We start from the raw sequence: 19208 nt of genomic DNA, 5'->3' as shown, positions 1-19208 counted from the left end.
CAGCCCAAACTTTCTCAATAACATGCTGATTATCTACTCATCTATGTAGCATATTTGCCCAGGAAACTTACACGCGAGGGCTTTTCTTTCTTCGTTCCCGCCCCCATTCCAATCTCGTAACCGTGTCAACTGTATGCTAGGTATTGATGAGGCAATATAAACATTCCAGAATTTGATGGATATTATTTGTTGGACATATGATTGTTGACATAAAAGCAGATATTAGATGCTAAGGGATAGGTTCTAAGACCTGTGCACCACAGAAAGAGAATGAAGTCATAAACCAACACACATAATGTTTGCTAAGTAACTAGCACCAAACAAAAGTTTGAAGTTGAAAACAACTTGAGAAAATCAAATGATATTTTCAGCAAAGGACCCATTCTTAGTGCTCTAAATGCTGAATTGACAGATATTAAAACTAATTAAATATTAAAAGAACTAAAATAATGTAGATGGCATCCAGATATCGAGACACTGACTGTGTCTTGACATTGTAACGTGGAGCTTGTTCAAGGAATTCACCTGTGTCAGATACTTTAAGGTGTGTTTGGCAAATCCTGACTTCCTCTGAATCACATAAAATATTCATGGGTTTCTGTCAGTTGCCCCAGAGTTAAAATTAAACCCCTGCTCTTGGCTTCAAGAGACAAAATATTTCCATAAGGATCTTCATATTTTACCTTATTTTTTCCAATGCAATTTATACTACCACCTTCATAATCTCATACCACCAAAACAAAACATTGTATTTTGTGGTATCTCCTTAATAAATATCTTTTTTAAGCATATTTTATTGATTATTCTATTACAGCTGTCCCAATTTTTCACCCTTTACCTCTCTCCGGCCGTCACCCACTTTCCCTCCAGCAACAACCCGCCCCCTTAGTTCATGTCCATGGGTCATGCATGTAAGTTCTTTGGCTTCTCCATTTCCTATACTATTCTTAACATCCCTCTGTCTATTTTGTTCCTACCGATTGTGCTTCTTAACCCCTATACCTTTTCCCCATTCTCCCCCCTCCCCCCTCCCAGCTGATAACCCTCCAAATGATCTCCTTACCTATGATTCTGTTCCTGTTCTGGTTGTTTGCTTAGCTTGCTTTTTACATTCAGTTGTTGATAGTTGTGAATTTGTTGCCATTTTAATGTTCGTAGTTTTGATCTTCTTCTTTTTCTTAAATAAGTCCCTTTAACATTTTATATAATAATGGCTTGGTGCTGATGGACTCCTTTAGCTTTACCTTGTCTGGGAAGCACTTTATCTACCCTTCCATTCTAAATATTGGCTTTGCCAGACAGAGTAATCTTGGTTGTAGGTCCTTGCTTTTCATCACTTTGAGTACTTCTTGCCAGTTCCTTCTTGCCTGCAAAGTTTCTTTGGCAAAATCATCTAACAGTCATATGGGAACTCCTTTGTAGGTAGCTCTCTGCTTTTCTCTTGCTGCTTTTAAGATTCTTTATCTTTAATCTTTGGCATTTTAATTATGATGTGACTTAGTATTGTCCTCTTTGCGTCCAATTTGTTTGGGACTCGCTGTGCTTCCTAGACTTGTATGTCTATTTCCTTCACCAAATTAAGGACATTTTCTTTCATTATTTTTCTAAATAAGTTTTCAATTTCTTGCTCTTCCTCTTTTCCTTCTGGCATCCCTATGATTCAGATGTTAGTATATTGGGAGATGTCCCAGAGCTTCCTAAGCTTATCCTCATTTTTCTGCATTCTTATATGTTCTTCCTGTTCTGGTTGAATGTTTATTTCTTCCTAACATTCCAAATTGTTTATTTGAATCCCAGCTTCCTTCCCTTCACTGTTGGTTCCTTGTGGGTTTTTCTTTATTTGACTTACTATAACCTTCATTTCTTTCTTTATGTTTTTGCTATATTCAGTGAGTTCTCTGAGCATTCTGATCACCAGTGTTTTGAACTCTGCATCTGATAGGTTGGCTATCTCCATTTTGTTTAGTTTTTCTTTTGGGGTTTTGTTCTGTTCTTTCACTTGGGCCATATTTCTTTGTCTATTCAATTTAGCAGCCTCCCTGTGTTTGTTTCTGTGCTTTGACTCACTGTCTTAGTAGCACGGCCTGTGCATAAAATGCCCTGTAAATTGTGTGGGGTGGAGCCTTAGGTAATTTCTAGGGTGGGGCCACCTGCTTTACCACTTTGTGGCTCTGTGTGGGAGGAGAGGACTTGGAGAGGGGATAATGCCTCTGCCTGGTTTCTGGAGGTTTGCCTGGCACTCGCTCCATTTCCAGTAACTTTCACCAACTTCTTGTATGAGACTGGCACCCTTCTAGCTGCTGCCCTTGTGGAGAAACTGAAAGTAGGTGGGTTTGCATATGTGCTAAGTCCATGCAGGCCCTTTAAGTGGCAAAAATTCACCAGTTTCTTCCTCTGCCAACCCTCACTGGTTTTTACAGCAAAAGGTAATGGGGATTTAGCTTCCTGGTGCTGGAACCCTAGGCTGTGCGATCCTTCTTGGGGCTGGGATCAATCACTCCCAAGATATCTCTCCCGACTTTTATCCACCACTCGTGAATGTGGGACCATCTGGTCAGCTGCTGCCTCTCCACGCCACACCACATCTTCCCTGTCTCTGTGACTCTGCCCCTCCTACCTATCTGGAGGAATGTGGCTTCTTTAAATCCTTGGTGGTCCAACGTCCATACAGCTCAATTTTCTGATGGTTCCTGGTCTTACTGGTTTTGACATCTGGTTGTAACTCTTTTTATGATTGTGCGGGAGGCAAAGCATGTCTACCTACACCTCCATCTTGACCGGAAATCCTATTAATTGTCTTTGGGCATGTATTCATCCACATATAGGCAAAGTAGGCATAGAAAGTAAGCTTACCAAGTCCCAGAATCACCTTTATTGAGTATCCACCATATTCCAGGTGGTTTATATACACAACCTCTAACTGTCACAACCTAGAAAAGTAGATAGACCACACTATCATTTTGTATAAGAGAACACTGAAACTAATTGTGTTTTCATGGACTTTTCCAAGGTTACCCAGATCAGATTTTTAAATGAGTGTTGACTTCAAAGACCATATTCTTCCGATCACATCAAAACATGCCGGCTTACTACTTGAGAGGCTGTATCAATTTGAAGGATAAAAAGAATCAGTAGTATTTAAGGGTCCATTGCTAACAAATGCTAAGCCCACTTTTCAACTGAGGCTCCTAGGTCCTCTTGGTAATCAAATTACCAAGCCTAGCCTTTCTCTTGCTATCTAGGGAAAGACAAAAAGTTACCTAAAAGAAGGGAAGAAAAGAAAAGAAAAAGAGGATATTATATATGTTTATTTGGTTTGGCTTTTAGAGGAATTAGAAGGAAGTTATTTGTTTTTCTGTGGATGTGTCCTGTTTAAAAGAGAACAGGAGTGGCAGAGGGTAAAGGGCACATAGAGAATGTTGATACTGTGATAATGAGCAATGGAGAGTTGGTTTGGGGGTTATTTTCCCATTTCCCTGGTCATTTCACCCTTCACTAAATGAAAATAGTCTCTTTGGCTTTCAGACCAGTGAGAAGTGTACGTTAATTTTATATTCTCTCATAATTTTCTTTTGGGGATAAGAACATTTTGGTTTTCTACTGTTTATTATTTCAAAGGCATCTATATGCTAATATGTTTATGCTAATTATTTTCATGTTTCCCCTTAGGTTATGCTTCATATCACCCACCAGGGAGGATCATCTCTCATGAAAACTTTTAAATTTGATTTTGAAAATTATGCAGAAAAATTTAAGCCACACTCTCTTCCCATGTAAAAAAGAATATGCTCTGGAGATTCCTATAATTCAAAGAAAATGGACTGGGGTAGCATTTGGGTTCTCATGCTACCAAAAATCCTCTTAAGCAGGTACACAAAGCATTTAACATTGTGACCCTGAAATGCTGGAAGAATAATTAAAATAATAATCTAATAATAGGTTTTCAGAAATTGCTCAATTTCAATGTTGGTTCCAGAGAGAAGAAAGGAAAGGCTATTTTAATTCTCCATTGCTTCTGAGGTGTGTTAATTGCTTCTGTTGCTATAAATACTGTGTTTTAATTGTATGTCATTGTTTCTTAGCATCATTTCTAGAAACTTAATTCTAGTACTATTAATGCCTGAAGCTGAGTTTCTGCTTACAGGAAAAATCGGGTAAAAAAAGAACTTCATATAATGAGTTTACTTGATATTTTCTTCCAGCTTTTTTTATTACAGGGAAAAAAAAATTTATGAGGTTGTGATGTGTTTTGAGAGCAGGTGGCAATTAAAAAAAAAAAAAAAACATAGAAGTTGGCCAATTAACCTGTCTTAAAAATACTTTTCTCACCATCTTATTTTGAAGATAATCAAGACTAAAGAGCTGATTCCTTGACACAAGATATCAAAACTTAGATCACTTTGGAGGGTATTTTACATTTCTCCCCTTGGTTAATCATTGGATTCCATTTGTTCCCAGTCATTTCAGGGATGCAAAGAATAGCCCCCCCTTCACACTCCTCATTATTGTTCTTTGTCCTGCTCGATGCTTAAGAAAATCAAGCCGTGGGGGATTCATACTCCAAACTTAAGTTCACTGTGGGTTCTGGCCTCCTCATTACCTATTCCTGTCTCCATCTTTTAGTAGCTGCACCTAATTCATTCCTATTTTTGAAGTGCTCCCACTTTTAGACCTCAACAGTGCTTCACTCTGCAAGAAGTACAGCCCAGCTGCTGCTGATTCCCCTCTTATCTCATTTTAATGCCTCTTGAGCTACAAGGCAGCTTTGACAGTAGGAGAGTTCACACAGGGGCAAGAAAAAAGGTCTTCTGAACGGGGGCCTGATAAGTAAACTACTTCCAGTTTAGACAGGTTCCTGGACGACACGTGCTGGAACTGGCAACCAGCATTTCAACGTTGTCAGTCATCAGCTTTCTTCAGACAGGAAGCATCTTTGCTGGGAGTACATTTGATAAATTGGTTAGAATACATGATTGTCAATTAAGAGTAAAATAACATTTTGTTGAAACCTGGCTATGTTTGGTACATGCTATTGAAAGAAAAGACCTGTAATAATTTATGTGTAGGACCTTTGTGAACCCAACATTATTTTCTTTTCATTCTACTTAGTTGCCTGTGACAATAACAAAATAGCTACTCATTTTCCATTTTGAAGTTGTGTTTGGAGAAGAATCCATTGAACACTGAACAGTCAATCTTAAGGCAGTCTCAGCTAAGAAGAAATTCTCTTCTTTCTCTTCTCCGAACATAATTTAAAGATAATTCAAATAGAAAAGCAATTTGCGTACAATTAGATCCAAATTTATTAGGTGTAGGTGAACCATGCAATCTGATTAATGAGGCTGCCATGAATATATTCTTCTCTTCATGAACTAAATTCCACGAGGACAGAAAATCTATCTATAAAGCACTATTAGCCCAGAGCTCTAGAAAGTGGCTGCTTTTTGTGGGTATCAGCAAACGTTTGGTGTGCTTGTCTCGGTCAATATGAGTAGTGCAATCTGATTCAACAAGGCTCCAGAAATGCTGTGTGATCTGAGAGTAACCGTCCTGGGTCTTGCAATGATCATGAATTTTGTTAAAGTCACATGGCTTTCAAACAATAGGGACTAGATTCAGAGAAGCCTGGATTTGAGTCTCACATAACTACCTACTAGTTTTCTGACCTAGATGAGCTTCTTGGCCTCCTTGACCCTCATTATCATTGTGGGGAAAAAAAATGCGTTTACTTTATTTAAACTGGCTGTGAGGATTGAATGAGAGGATCTATTTGCATGGTAATCACACCTAGTAAATGCTCAACTAATGGTCACTAGTTCTATTATCATTATTGTTACTTATAATAATACTTTTGGGATCATTATCATTATTAACAACATTAATGGTTATGTGAAAAGCTCAAAATTTTTCAACTACGGAGAATTTAGAAATCACAAGTTGACACATCAGATACTTTTTCTGCTAGTAACACAGGGTCTATGAAATAAAAATGCAGAAAAGCTTGAGTTTTAAGTGTGGTTCACTGAAGCCTCTAAACCATGATAAAGATTCATTAAACACCTTTTTTTGTTCTTAACTATAAGCTGTTATACAAGATGAAAAATTAAAAAACCCACCTTTTCTTTTTTTGCTTTTATCTAATCAATGCCAAATATTCGAGATAGAAAAAGTCACCTACAAGCTAGATGTTTTTACCCTCACTTTCAAAAATTCAGATGTCTATCTAATGAGCTGGCTTTTTCACTTGTCTTTTGGAGACCTGATATTATCAAGGCTGTTTTGTAATTAGCTTTTTGTGTTGCCTCGTGGTGGCCTTGTTAATTACAGGGTACAATTTGAAATTCCTGTATTTTATGAAGTGTGGGGTTGCTTAGAAATTAGGCTTTCTGTAGAAAAAGCCATCTTGCTGGTTGAAAATCCCTAGCAAACTGCCAGGTCAATGAAATCAGAACATCATTTGAGCGCATACAGTTGGGTCTCGAGGCCATTAAAAAGTTTCAGCCTTTCTGCTAAACAAGAGAAGAATAAATAGGCTTGCAGTTGCCTCCAAAACTCCTGGCTCCTCAAAGACAGAAAAGCCAGGTGTTAATTAAAGCTTTGCAGGGTTAGAATGGATCATGCCACTCTGTATTGAAAAGTCAGCTTTGACTTTTAATTGCATGCAAAAAAAAAAAAAAAAGCGACCTACAAATGAAACAAAGGTTCTTACTACCTACAAGCCCCAGTAAAAAAGAAAACTATTTTTTCTTTGTATTTGGAATGGTTCTAATCACAATAGAGCTTTCACTATGACACTGTCTTGAGTATGTAGTTATGTTTCATTTAATTTTTACCCTTTTTCTGTGGCTTTCTCTCTGTTATGAAGCCATCCCTCAGAGGAACTGCTGACAATAAATGAATATCCATACCTGGGTGTTATTTGATGGTGTTTCATTTTAAATATTCACACTTAGGTTAAAGTGTAGCACTATTTACCTTTCACAACGTCTAGCATATAATTGAGGCTAAATTAATAGTAATTAGTAGAAAATAGCATTGTTAGAATTAGAGTGATACTTTCCTTTATTTCACTTCTATTCTGTCATTCTTTAGTGACGTTGCTGTAGTTTCTCCTCCAACGGGCAAGATTTGGGATTTTTCACAGTCACAAATGAAAGAGAGAAAAAATAAGAGAGATTTTCATTTATAAGATTGCCTTTCTCTTATCTACTGGTCTGGCCTCCCAGACTGTCTGTCTGTCTCTGGAAAGCAAAGTCAATAAAAATGATTAGAGCTGGCATCTCACAAATGTGCACCCTTAAACCATGAAGCAGTAATGTTGTGCAGGAAATATTTTTCTGACCTTTTCAAATTGCATCCAACTGTCTCGGGAATTTCTCAGTGACTAGAGGTAATAAGGTTCAATCCGTTTTACTGGCTGGCTTCAAATTTTGTTCCTCCAAATCTCAAACTTATCTATTCTTTGCATCTTGGCGCTGGTATCCATTCAGCACAGAAATCCATGCATCTAATCTTTTTTTTTTTTTTTTCTGTCCTCAGGCTTCACTAAAAGATCACACTGTGGAATCTACAGCCCCTTACTCTTTGTCCCTTCTAAAACAAAATATTGGCATGGGAAGCTTAGTGGGCATGTTGTGTTTTCAGAGCCCTTATTGAATTTAATTAGCTGTTAGATTTCATCTCCTTCTTACATCTCAGTTTTTACCTATATGATTTATGCCTCAATAATCTTCATTATGTAAAACTCTTTCAACTTAACTATACCATGGGCACTTTGGAGAATGTTAAAGAGGCAAAAATATGGGAATTTCTTTCCTGTTCAATTGATTTTGGTTTTTCTTCTGTGAGTCTCAAATGCAGTGGACACCCTCCCCAGGCAAGGATGGGAGTCAGCCAAGTGTGGCGTGCTAATGGGCAGCTGGACGGCCCCATTCTTTACCGTGTTCTCTGAAGAGGAACAGAAAATAGAAGCTGAGGACACTTTTCTTGACCTCACAAAGTGCTGGATGTCAGGAAGCCTTGGCAAGGAGTTAAAAAGCTTGTCTTACTTTTCATATTTAGAGCATCTCCGTGCTGAATGTGATTCTGGGAAGATAACGTGTTTCCTCATTTGTAAGACACGCCACATTCACCACAGCTCTGTGGCTCCCATTCACCGCCTTTGTACTGTGCGCTGCAGAGTGATTAGATTCTTGGCGCTGAGTTCCTGTGGTCAGTGGAGCCTGGAGATTCCTTCCAGAGCCTCTCTGTTCCTGAGCTAACAGCTACCAGGAGGAGGAAATCTTTTTGAAGTTGCCCTTCTCGGAGTTTGTATGTGCTTGTACAATAATTGTCAAGTTTGATCATCATAGGTATTTGGCTTTGGAGAAGTGAGATAATCTCAAACAACCTGATTCAGAAAGCAGGTTTAGAAAGAAGAACATGAAAAGCAGACATTTTAAAATTTACATCAGTGTATTTTTTTGTTAAAAGAAGTAGTAGCATTGGCCCTCCATATCCGCAGTCCCCCATCCATGAATTCAATAAACAACTTATCAAAAATATTTGGAAAAAAAGATTATATTGTTGCTGACCTATATGACATAGTTAGGCTTATGTTGGTTGCATTTGTACCGAAGATGGGCAGACATTTTTCCCTTGTCATTATTCCCTAAACAATACACTATAACAACTACTTACACAGTAGTATTTATATTTTATTAGGCAAATACTATGCCATTTTATATAAGGGACTCAAACATTGTGGATTTTGGTATTCATGTGTGTGCATGTTGGGGGAGGGGGCCCTGGAACCAATTCTTCATGGGTATTGAGAGATGGCTATATACTTATGCCAAAGTTTATCTTCATAACGTAATTTACCTTTTTCATGTTAAAAAAACAAAACAGTAGTGTTGATGGAAGTGAAAAGGATACACAGAAAGTATGTTTTACAATAGAAGTGTTTTTTGAAGTAGCTACTTCATGATTGGAAATTTAATCCCTCTTGACCACATTGTCACAATCCCAATAATGTCTTCTTACAACCTGGATATGGTTAGCTGCTATTCCTTTTTTTCTTTTTCTTTTTTTCAGTAGAAATGAGACAATGCAGAATAGTGTTTTTATCACCTGCCTGGTTTTCCTTAAATGCAGTGACAGTATACCTGATAGGTTGTTAGTGCAGGTATGTGTATGACTACATGAATGTTCCTTGTTGGATATAACTGCTATTTACCAGTTTATCAGAGATAACTCACAGTAACCTGCCTTAATCTTCATCGAAGCCAGTAAGACAGGCATACTCTCCTCAAGAGTGAGGCTTTGAATGGTAAAAACTGAGTTTGCTTGTCAGAGGCAGAGGGTATGGTGTAAAGAGAATTATTTTCACATGGAAAGGAAGAAAATAACTTGTTTGTTGTACTCGGTGGATTTTTGACATATCCTTTTCCTCTTTCTCCTCCATCACCTCTTTGTTTCTTCTTATGTCGCTCCTCTTTCTTTTTCTTTTATGAATTAAGGCCATGTTGTCAAAGCACTGTCCACTGTGTCTTCTTTAGTGGGACAGCCATTCTTCTCTCTATCACCATAGTTTCTTTCAGTAGAGCAACTTATTTAATTACTTTCAAAGTTTAATAAGGGCCAAGAGCTTTGGTTGGTGGCTTATGTTACCATTACAGTTGTTAGTAAGGAAAATAATAAAATAATAAATAATAATACAAGAATAAACAATGTGTTTCACATACAACTGTAAGCCTACTTTTGCCCATCACTGTACATAAGACAACTTTTATTATCTTAAAATAATACTACAGGTGGCAGAAGATCAAGTCAAGTCTCCTTCTATCACCATTTAGCCCCACTTTACCCTCTTCTCCCCCCCCCCCACCCCGCTTCCCTCTGGTAATCGCCATACTGTTATCTGTGTCTGAGGTTTTTTTTCTTAATCCTTTCACCTTTTTCACCCAGGCCCACAACCTCCCTCTCTTCTGACAGCCACCCGTCTGTTCTCTGTAAATCTGGATATACAGAAAATTAAGTTCCTTCAAATATACACCTAAAATATTTTTTCTTCTATTTGCCTCACATATCAATATTACAAAAGTAAACATTCCTTATTGCCAAAGCAGTCTTGTTATTGAGACCTTAGCTCAGTGGAGATATTGATATATAAGGATTCCATTTTCACTCTTCTAGCGATGCCTAATTCACGTCCATCTGTTCCTCAGTGAAGGGGCTTGTTATTTATCGCAGGTAAACTGGGCTTCTTGTGTTCCTACAGCATCACTGGGTCTCTGATGCTAATGCCAGCAACGCAATGGCGCCTTATTTGTTCCCAAGCATATCAGAGGACTGAAAATTGATTCAAATCTAAGCAGAGTGGTCGAATCACCACCGTTCACTGCAAATGTATCTCCTCCTAGAGTGGGTGTTCTGAAAATCTGGAAGCATTTCACTTGTAATAAATATCCTCCTTTTAAAATTCTCAAACATACTGCAGAAAGGGTTTTAGATGGAAATATGTCAAGCGCTCTCTCTCTCTCTCAAATATGCATGTAATCTCACTGCAGAGTTCTTTATGTTTGCACAAGGCTCCTTCAATTCCCACTTATCCCCTTTATCAGAAATAAAATAATATAAACAAATAAGAATAAATCGCTCTGAAACTCTCCGCCACCCAGAGTTCATCTTCAACACTTTGCTTTTCACCATGGCTGAGGGAAGGGCCATGACATCTTGGGCTTTCAATCTGTAGCTTGAGGGGTGGGCACCTGCCTGTGCTTCTGTGAGATACTGGCAATCTCCACTTATTGTCAGCGCTGCAGCGGTATTTATTTTCCCTTAATTGGAACCCCACTGATACCCTGTGGGATTTCCTCCCCTTGACAAGGCAATGCATCCATATGGACATAGAACATAGCCACTGTGGCCTATGGTAATGTTATAGTCAGAAATATCAACAATTGGGACCCAAATTAAACCAATACTTAGATGAGTGGAGTTTCTAGACTGCCTTTTGATATTCTTAGGAACTCACCATTTTCTTAGTGTTTATCTTTGGCATTAAAGCGATGTCAGCAGAAATTCAGATTGAATACATTTACTCACAGTGTTTCCTCTTCTGTTGTAACTCTTTAAAACACTGCTTGAGAAGTGAGGGGCCATGGTAGGATTCCCAGCTATCACACATAATGAACGAGTCAATGAACACAAGAGGTTTGGGCATTCCTTTTTGAAATGTTACAGTTTTATTATATCTTCTTCTTTAGCTGAATAAATATAATAAGATCAACTTTATGAAAATGTCTGGAAAACCTTAATTTTATTAAATTTAATTAGGTAAAGTGAAATTAAAAAGTAAAGCCCCTTTATCTTAACATTTTGTGTCAAAACAGGATTCGTTATCTTGGACATCAGAGGTCACTTCATTGCCTGTATTTATGGTTGCAGCATTTGTATTTGCTTCTTCCTTATGCTATTTTTATTTTTGTTACTAGAGTTCATGAAGACTTAATCATCAGCCCTCTAATTTTCCAGGGGGGAAAAAAATGTTGATTTATTGAACTGGCTACAGAAAAAGAAGAAGAAGAAGATCAATCTGACACTGTAGGTTAATAGTAGGGAACAAAACACATTTATAATTAGAAGAGAAAAGGACTTTCCTTGTTCATTCCAGTTTATAATAAAAAAAAAAAAGCCTTTCGCCAAAATGTCTTAGAAAATAATGCATTCAGACTGAGTCGAATTACCGCCTAGCAGATTCTATTTATCTGTAGCTTAAAAAGCAGCTGCGTCTTTGTAAAAAGCAATGAATGTGGCAGTCCTACTTAAAGGTAGAAGAAAAAGAACACCCCTTGTTTTGTAATAAGGGGATTTTCAATTTAAAAGAGAGAGCGAGCCTGTTGTGTGAAGTGCGGTTATTACATTCACTGTATTCTATCTCACCCACCAGGAGGCTAATAATGAAGGGGCAGGGAAGGAGGCCAGTGCTCCGAGGGTTATCTCACAGCCTCAGATGCTGGATAAGTCGAAGGAGGCAGAATCGCTTTTGGATGACATTCAGAGAGGCCGGAGTGATTATTTGGAAGAGAAAAGCCAGCCTATTCTTTCCCAAGGTAAACAGTTCATTTCCTGTCAGTTGCATGTGTCAGTATAAAAATATGTTTATATAAAGATATCTATAAAGGTTGCATTAAAAAAAATCATTATAGGTGTGTGAATATTCCCCTGGCCTGCCGGTCCACCGATGAATTACTAGCTACCTGCCGTAGACAAAGGATGCACTTGGAACCCCACCACACCTCAAGCCACGCTTTGAAGGGTCTGCCAAGCTCACTTTTAATCATGAGAAAGAAATTACCCACGTGGAGTCAGCAGAAAATGAGAAAGTGGAGCTCGTGCTACGAATAATTCCAGCAAGTGCCAAGGGGCTAGTTGAGGAATAGCCTCACGAGGTGAATATCTTTAGCTTGTACTTAGGGCTTGGCTAGCGTATAATCATTTTTTCCTTTAGGAACAATGACTATCCTAAGTGTCTTTCCTAACTAAAGAGTGGTCAGAGCACCTGTCAAGATGTTGACATATTTAATGTCAGTCTCGTCCTTGTCATTATGTCCTGTGACCAATTTTACATTTGCAAAGATGCAAAAATCAGTTGAGGTGAAGAGGCTGTCTGAGCCAATGACTGTTAACAACTGTACGTATTTGTGTGTTTCACTGTGAGTGCATGTCCGGTGATTTCTGTCTCTGTGTGCGTATGTGCCCTTGTTCTTGTCTTCTCTCTGTCGTGCACATCAGTGGGGGGCATTGGCCAGCCAGTGGGTTCTCAGATGTGGTCCGAGGCTTTCATTTGATTTTTGGACCAGGAAAAAAAGATTGTGTCATGTCATGATGAATGGTCAATCTGAATTTTCAATTCCTGTGAAAGGAGAAGGGGGAGCAGGATATAAACCCAGTGATGAGACTAACCCTTTCCCTTTGGGAAGAGCATGAATCAAATTAAACATCATTTTCAGTGTGAAATTAGTTTGAAGGCCTCTTTTTTATTGGGGTGTGTGCCTGGTTTAACTCCTTGAAGGGTGCTGTGTGACTGAGAGAATCCCTTCCATCCTGCCTCTGTGCCTCAGCCCGTCCCCAATAGCCCATAGTGCCCCTGCCTTTGTTTCCGTTTTCTAGAAGGAATGTTTTACTATCTTTAAAAGTTTCATTATTCATGAGATAAGATTCTTCCAAAAACGTGTTGTTTGTGTCCCCACTAATGATGCCAAGAAATGAGAAAGAAAGGAAAATGGAAGGAAGGAAGGAAGGAAGGAAGGAAGGAAGGAAGGAAGGGAGGGAGGAAGGAGAGAAGGAAGGAAAGAGAAAGAAAGAAAGAGAGAGAGAGAGAAAGAAAAAAGAAAGAAAGAGAAAAAAGAGAGAGAGAGAGAAAGAAAGGGATGAAGGAAGGAAGGAAGGAAGGAAGGAAAGAAGGAAAGAAGGAAGGAAGGAAGGAAGAGAAACAGAAGGAGGAACTTATGTAGTTTGCCAGGGAGGAGAGGAAAGTAAAGGTGATCTTTCAAAAGACCTTTTGGGTGCTCTCTGCTCTGTGTGAGTTTCTGCTAGCAGGGTGGCCCATAGAAGAAGAACAGCAACCAAAACCCCAAGTTTTCTCTCAATTCTCTAGTTTACCACCTAACTGAGTTACAGGATTGCCATGCCAACCTGCAGCAACTTTGGCTTCAAGCAAGCAGGTGCCGGGACACTTTGAAACTGTCCTTCAGTACTTACTGGTCAAAGGGCTCAGGACCAAGCTTGTAGAAAGAACCCCTGTGCACGGAGGTGCTGGCCAGCGCGCCTATGTGCACACAGCCTTGACACCGCAGTTAGGCATCATTAGGATTTGATGTGCAACTGATTCTCCTTCTGGAATTTGGTCCTTCTGGGGATGGGAAAAGGATAAAAAAGGCTAAGAGACAAAGTTAATCTTCCAATGTATTTTCAAAAGGAAAATGTTAAGGCTCTTTCGTTCCTTCCCTGAAGGGTGGAAGGGTGTGGTGGGGGAGGGGAGCCAGCTGGGAACAGAGCGAGGTGGGCGAGGTGGAGCAGCTGAGAGTGGAGGTAGAGGTGGAGTGGGGGAGGTGGAATAGAAAGGCAGATGAGCAGCTGTGTTTATTTTAATACATATCATTTAACCCTCACCTAAAAACAAATTGGAGAGGTTTGGGAGTGCATTAATCTGGACCCAATTAACATGTCTTTCTCCTTCAAAAGTGCAACCTGAGATTAATGAATATAAACTAGAGTTTCAGATGCAGTGCTTAAATCATTTGCATGTTTCATGCATGATAATTGAATTTATGTATGCACTTCCTTTCATTTTAACTATTTCCAGTCCCCTCCCTGTAATTCACATAAACCAACGTTTCATTATAGTAACCTCTAGGTGGAAATTGTTTACCTAGACCTTACTCCTAATGAGAAACTTAAGCCCTTGTGTCTTTTATTTGAATTTGCATAATACAATGTTTTTTTAAAAAGCAGAGGGCAGAGCTCAATAGTCTGGGACCCCGTTTCAGCAGCTGGCAATTAGGTACTGCAAGTTCATTTTTGAAAAGCCAGAAATCCATGAGAATTTGTGGCATTGAGTTTTCAGTGGTCCTGGAGAATTGGGTTTTGGTAAGGCCACTTATAAGTAAGTGTATTAATAATTCCATGAGCAATGTCACTTTAAAACAGCATAAAGAATGTTCTTGGGCTCTGGACCTGAGATATTTAGATAACTGAGGGATTTAGTGCACAGTATTGTCTCTGGCAGAGTTAGATATTTTCTTCCATATATGGGGGTGGGGGATGGTATCAGCCTCCGTGAAGGTCTGTAGATGAGTAGTTAGTGCTTGTGGTCCCTTAGGATGCTGTAGAGTTTTCCCTCTCTTTTATTTTCTTTCTTTCTTTTTGTTATTTAGGTGTAGAAGGCTTAATGATTACTTAGTGCAAGCAGGTGCTAAGTTCCCCTCTCCCCACCTGCTCCAAAATGAAAAAGCTGGCTGTGGGCACGTAAGAAAACTTGCTGGGGAAGAAGTTTAAAACAGGGGCTTGAAATAAATCCCCTGGTTTCAGTGATTTGTCTGTCTTCTGTCTTTCCTCATGTGTTTCCAAGTTCTATGTCAAAGTGATGAGCTTTGCTCCAGGAATTCTCCCCAGTGTCCTTTGTTTTTGGTGACTTCAATGGTTGAGTGTTGTTGAGTGTCTCCTAGTCTTGTTCCCTGGTCCTCGTAGCTAAGAATGTCGTTGAAGGATGAAATCTTGTTAATTTGTGATGTCACAACGTAAGTGTGCTTCCTGTCACTTATGCGTAGTTTAAAATGTTCTTTAATGCAGCATGAAATGATTGGTTAGCTTTGAAATGGTTGTGAAGTCATGTGAAGAAAATAAGTTTTGCATCCGACCAAGATAAATTCACTCTAGTGCTTTATGGCTTTTTATTCCTATGTGATAGTAATAAAGTCTCATGTAGGGATGGAAGCCATGAAATACATTGTGAAAAATCATCAACTAAGAAGGGGCCATCAGTATAGAAAACATTAGCCGGTGGAGCTGTGCATGTGATGGAGAAATGATTTAGCGTATAGCTTTGCTACATGCTTGGTGTTTCTTTGAGTCTCTTTATCCTTAGATTTTGATGGCTAAGGAATCTAGGTTACAAGAGCTGATTCATCTTCGTAATCATTGATTTACATGCACATTTGGGTTTGCACATTTCTCTTTATCATACTTTTTCCCTCTGTTTTCTATTAACAAACATGCTCTAGGAAAACTTAATAGCCCACCAATCTGGTAGGCAGCATTAAGTCCTCCTATGCCTTCTTTCTCCTGTTGTGGTCTTTCCTTCTGAAACAAAGAAGAAATTGTCAAATCAGACTTGCCCTCTTGGAAATGTGGTCCAGATTGCTCTACTCCCAAGCACAAAAAGGATATACATCAGACGGGCTAAATCAATACTTCCTCAGGTCCATAAATCCACTGATAGTTGTCTTCCACTTACAAGTATAGTGTATTCTAGAAACACCTGCTATCAGAGGAAGGAAGGAAGGCTTTAGAGTGGAGTTGGGTTCTAATCTCTCTGCCATTCCAACTTCGTGACCTGGGCAAGTCTGTGAGCCTCTTTATCTTTAAAATGGGGAGAAGTAATACACCTTGCAAAACTGTTGTAAGGATTAAATGAAGTAATGTGTACAGGCCTAACAAATTATTTAGCACGTTTTTTTTTTTTTTAAAGAAAGTTCATGAAATACTGGTTTTCTCCCTTTCTCTCTTTTTCCTTTCCCTTTCTCATGTCCACCCCTACCTTCAGATGTCCAGTTGCAAGTTCTTTCTATATGCGCCTAAATATCTCAGTTGGATTAATAGTTTAATTTTTTTAAACTTGAACTGTTTTCATGTTGATGATTTACCAAAGAATACTTTCACTGTTTTCTGTATATGTAGTTTTCCTTGAACTATTTTAATATTGACTTTTGATATATACTCATTTTCACTGGTTTTCTAAATTGTTTTTTCAGTGAGAATTCTAATAAAAATAATTTCTGTTATCTTTTGCCTCTTTATTTCCTCCACACAATGGGATTTTAACCTGTGCTCTGAAAATGTGAGCTACCCCAGGAAGAGAAATAATGTCTTTTCCTTAAAAACTGCTCACTAGTAGTGCTAAGAGAACTATATTCTCCCTGCATTTACATATCAATGTGAGGGTGGAGATTTGTCAATTTAGTTGTAACTTTAATGCTAGTTTAACTTATAAACATATAGATATTATAACTTGACTTTATCACTAACATCTATAGAATAATTGTGAATGAGGAAAAGGATTAGGAAGTACAAATGCTAAAACTTAAAAATTATGAAACCTATTGCTATAAGAAATGGAATATAGTGAGCATTAGTGACACCAAACAAGGGAGGACCCCCTCCCTCGCCCCCCAAAATGGAATTACCTTCTGGAGGGTGGGCCCCTTGTATGTCATACAGGCTTCCCCCTCTAGGTGAGTGTTCTAAGAACCCATCTGTATCAGTGTGCCAGCTGACATTGTTGTGAAAGGCTGTGTTTGGCCTCAGTGAATTTTTTTCTGAAGACTCAGCGCGTTTGCCCATTTCATGATGGGTGATTTACTAGTGCACCTGCCCCTTCCATGCCGAGTGCTCAGCAGTTTTGGACCAAAAACAGCATGACCCCCCCCCCAATCCCCACCCTCCCCTTTCACCTGATCTCACCCGAGGGATTTGTTTTGTTTTGTTTTGTTTTCCTGAATGAAAAAAGTCCTCAAAGGGAAACGTTTTGCTGATGTGGAAGAGGTGAAATGAAAAACGGCACAAGCACTAAAAGGCATCAAAATCGATGAGTTCAAAACCTGTTTTTGAGCAGTGAAAAAAAATGTCTCAATAGGTGTATTGCATCAAATGGAGAGTTTTTTGAAGGTGATTTAAGTTTAAACATCTAAGAATGAATACACAATTTTTTATAAATAAGTTCCGGTTTTTTTTTTCAATCCCTCCCTTGTATTTGTTGTATCCAGAGTTATTTTATTGTAATTATATTATTTTTAAACTCCATGCTTACTCCTCACTGTATACCCGGATCCTAGTAATGTCCCTGATACTTAATAGGTATTCAAATATTTGTGAATAAATAGAAAGGAAAGATAGGGGGAGGGAAATAAAGAAGTATGAGGATATATCACCGTAAGATATATGTGGTTAGGGAAGAAGAGCAAACACACGTACACAGTTAAAGGTCTACTGTAAGAGTGAGGAGAGTTAATTCTGTACTAGGCCATTCCAGGTAAAATGTGATGAGTGACATATACAAAATTATTATAAGAATCCAGAGCAAGAAAAGGTCACTACAATCAGGGAAAGATCCATGTCAGGATTTAGAACATGCCAAATTGCTATAGGCAAGAGTCAAGGATTTAAAATTAATTTATGCAGGAATTTATATAAAGCTTAAGTGAGTGAGTGGTTCTTGCACATTTTTTTTACAAAGTGTTCCGCCCTGGAGAACATATTTACTTCTGAATATCTTCACAAGTACCATTAGAAGCAGATAGTAGATTTTAATGGACACACTTACTTAGATTAATTAATTACTGCTGAGTCTCAGTGGGCTGCAATTAGCTATTACCCATATGAGAAAGGATGAATTGAAGCTGCCAGCATGCCCGTGACTTCAAAAATGGCCACATATTTGCCCAGTTTCCCCCCTCCTTCATCTGTGCATGGTTATATTAAACTCCAGTACTTGCTGGAGCTACGAGGCAACTTACGCAAAAGTGGCTGCTTTCAAGAAGGTCTCAGCCTCTCCCAACAGCTCTGCATATTGAAAGTCTCACCAGACACTGGCCTTTTCAGGGTTATTGGTTGGCAATGAGTCTCACATTCTTATGTAAAGTGCATATAAATGCATAGACCAGGGGAACAGAATGGTGCAATAAACAGTGATCTCACTTCAGCAAGTCGATGAGTAAAATCTCTGTTTCGCCAGTAGTTGTGGCAAAAACAGAGACAACATCAAAAAAAGAGTAGGAGTGTGATTATGAAACAAAACATTTCTTCCCACTTTGTTTCCCTCTCATGTCCTTATCAGAAGCTTCACTCCATCAGAGGTGCCACCAACGTTACCTTAATCAGTGGAGGATACTATAAAGGGATCTGGGTTGGGTCATTTTAAGAAAATCCACACATTGTCCTACACATTCAAACCCCAAATGACACTATGGAATTGTGAGGCCTAAAATAAGTGAAATAAAGAGTTCAGAGTTCTTCTCTCATTTATTGGATGGTCCCAGGCACTCTGAATCCATGGCTCAAATAGCAAAGCCTAATATTTTAGCCACAATTTGGAGCTCACCGAGTAGGCATGTACTGTGAGTTGTCCTTGCTCAAGTGGTGATAGGCTCATCCTGGCCCATGCTCCCACTTGCTCATCTTTGTCATTAAAGTCACTTTCATCTACAGGTAAAGCATGACTGAGGGGGGAAGTTCGGCTATCAGCTCTGGATCCGAGTGGGGTCTACACATGACAGCAGAGCCCAGAACCTCAGTAAGCACCAAAACGCATGACCCTCTTGGTCATGAGCTTCAGATTTCCCATCTCTAAACTAATTCATGGAGTCAGATCAGTCCTAGACCTTGTTCTTAGAATTTAGGCTATCCCGGAATTGGAAATGCTGATAATGGTCAAAGGGTGAGGAGGA

General features: G+C 38.9%; 1 long non-coding RNA gene across 4 annotated transcripts in view; it reads left to right on the top strand.

Annotated features, from left to right (window-relative positions):
* The window catches only part of LOC150011211 (uncharacterized), a 112179-nt gene that overhangs the window by 46206 nt on the left and 46765 nt on the right, over window positions 1-19208 (top strand). For 2 of the 4 annotated variants that reach the window (XR_016510651.1, XR_016510650.1), the window contains 2 exons: window positions 11933-12095; window positions 12192-13300. This is a non-coding gene — a long non-coding RNA (uncharacterized LOC150011211). Of the gene's footprint in view, window positions 1-3669; window positions 3870-5109; window positions 5253-11932; window positions 12096-12191; window positions 13301-19208 lie in introns of those variants that run through there. The other 2 variants (XR_016510652.1, XR_016510649.1) reach the window with 2 other exon arrangements.

Source organism: Furipterus horrens, unplaced genomic scaffold (genome assembly GCF_987537825.1).
Source record: "Furipterus horrens unplaced genomic scaffold, mFurHor1.1.pri manual_scaffold_4, whole genome shotgun sequence".
Classification (NCBI taxonomy): domain Eukaryota; kingdom Metazoa; phylum Chordata; class Mammalia; order Chiroptera; family Furipteridae; genus Furipterus; species Furipterus horrens.
The sequence above is the reverse complement of the archived record's forward strand: the minus strand, read 5'-3'. Positions and strand labels throughout refer to the sequence as shown.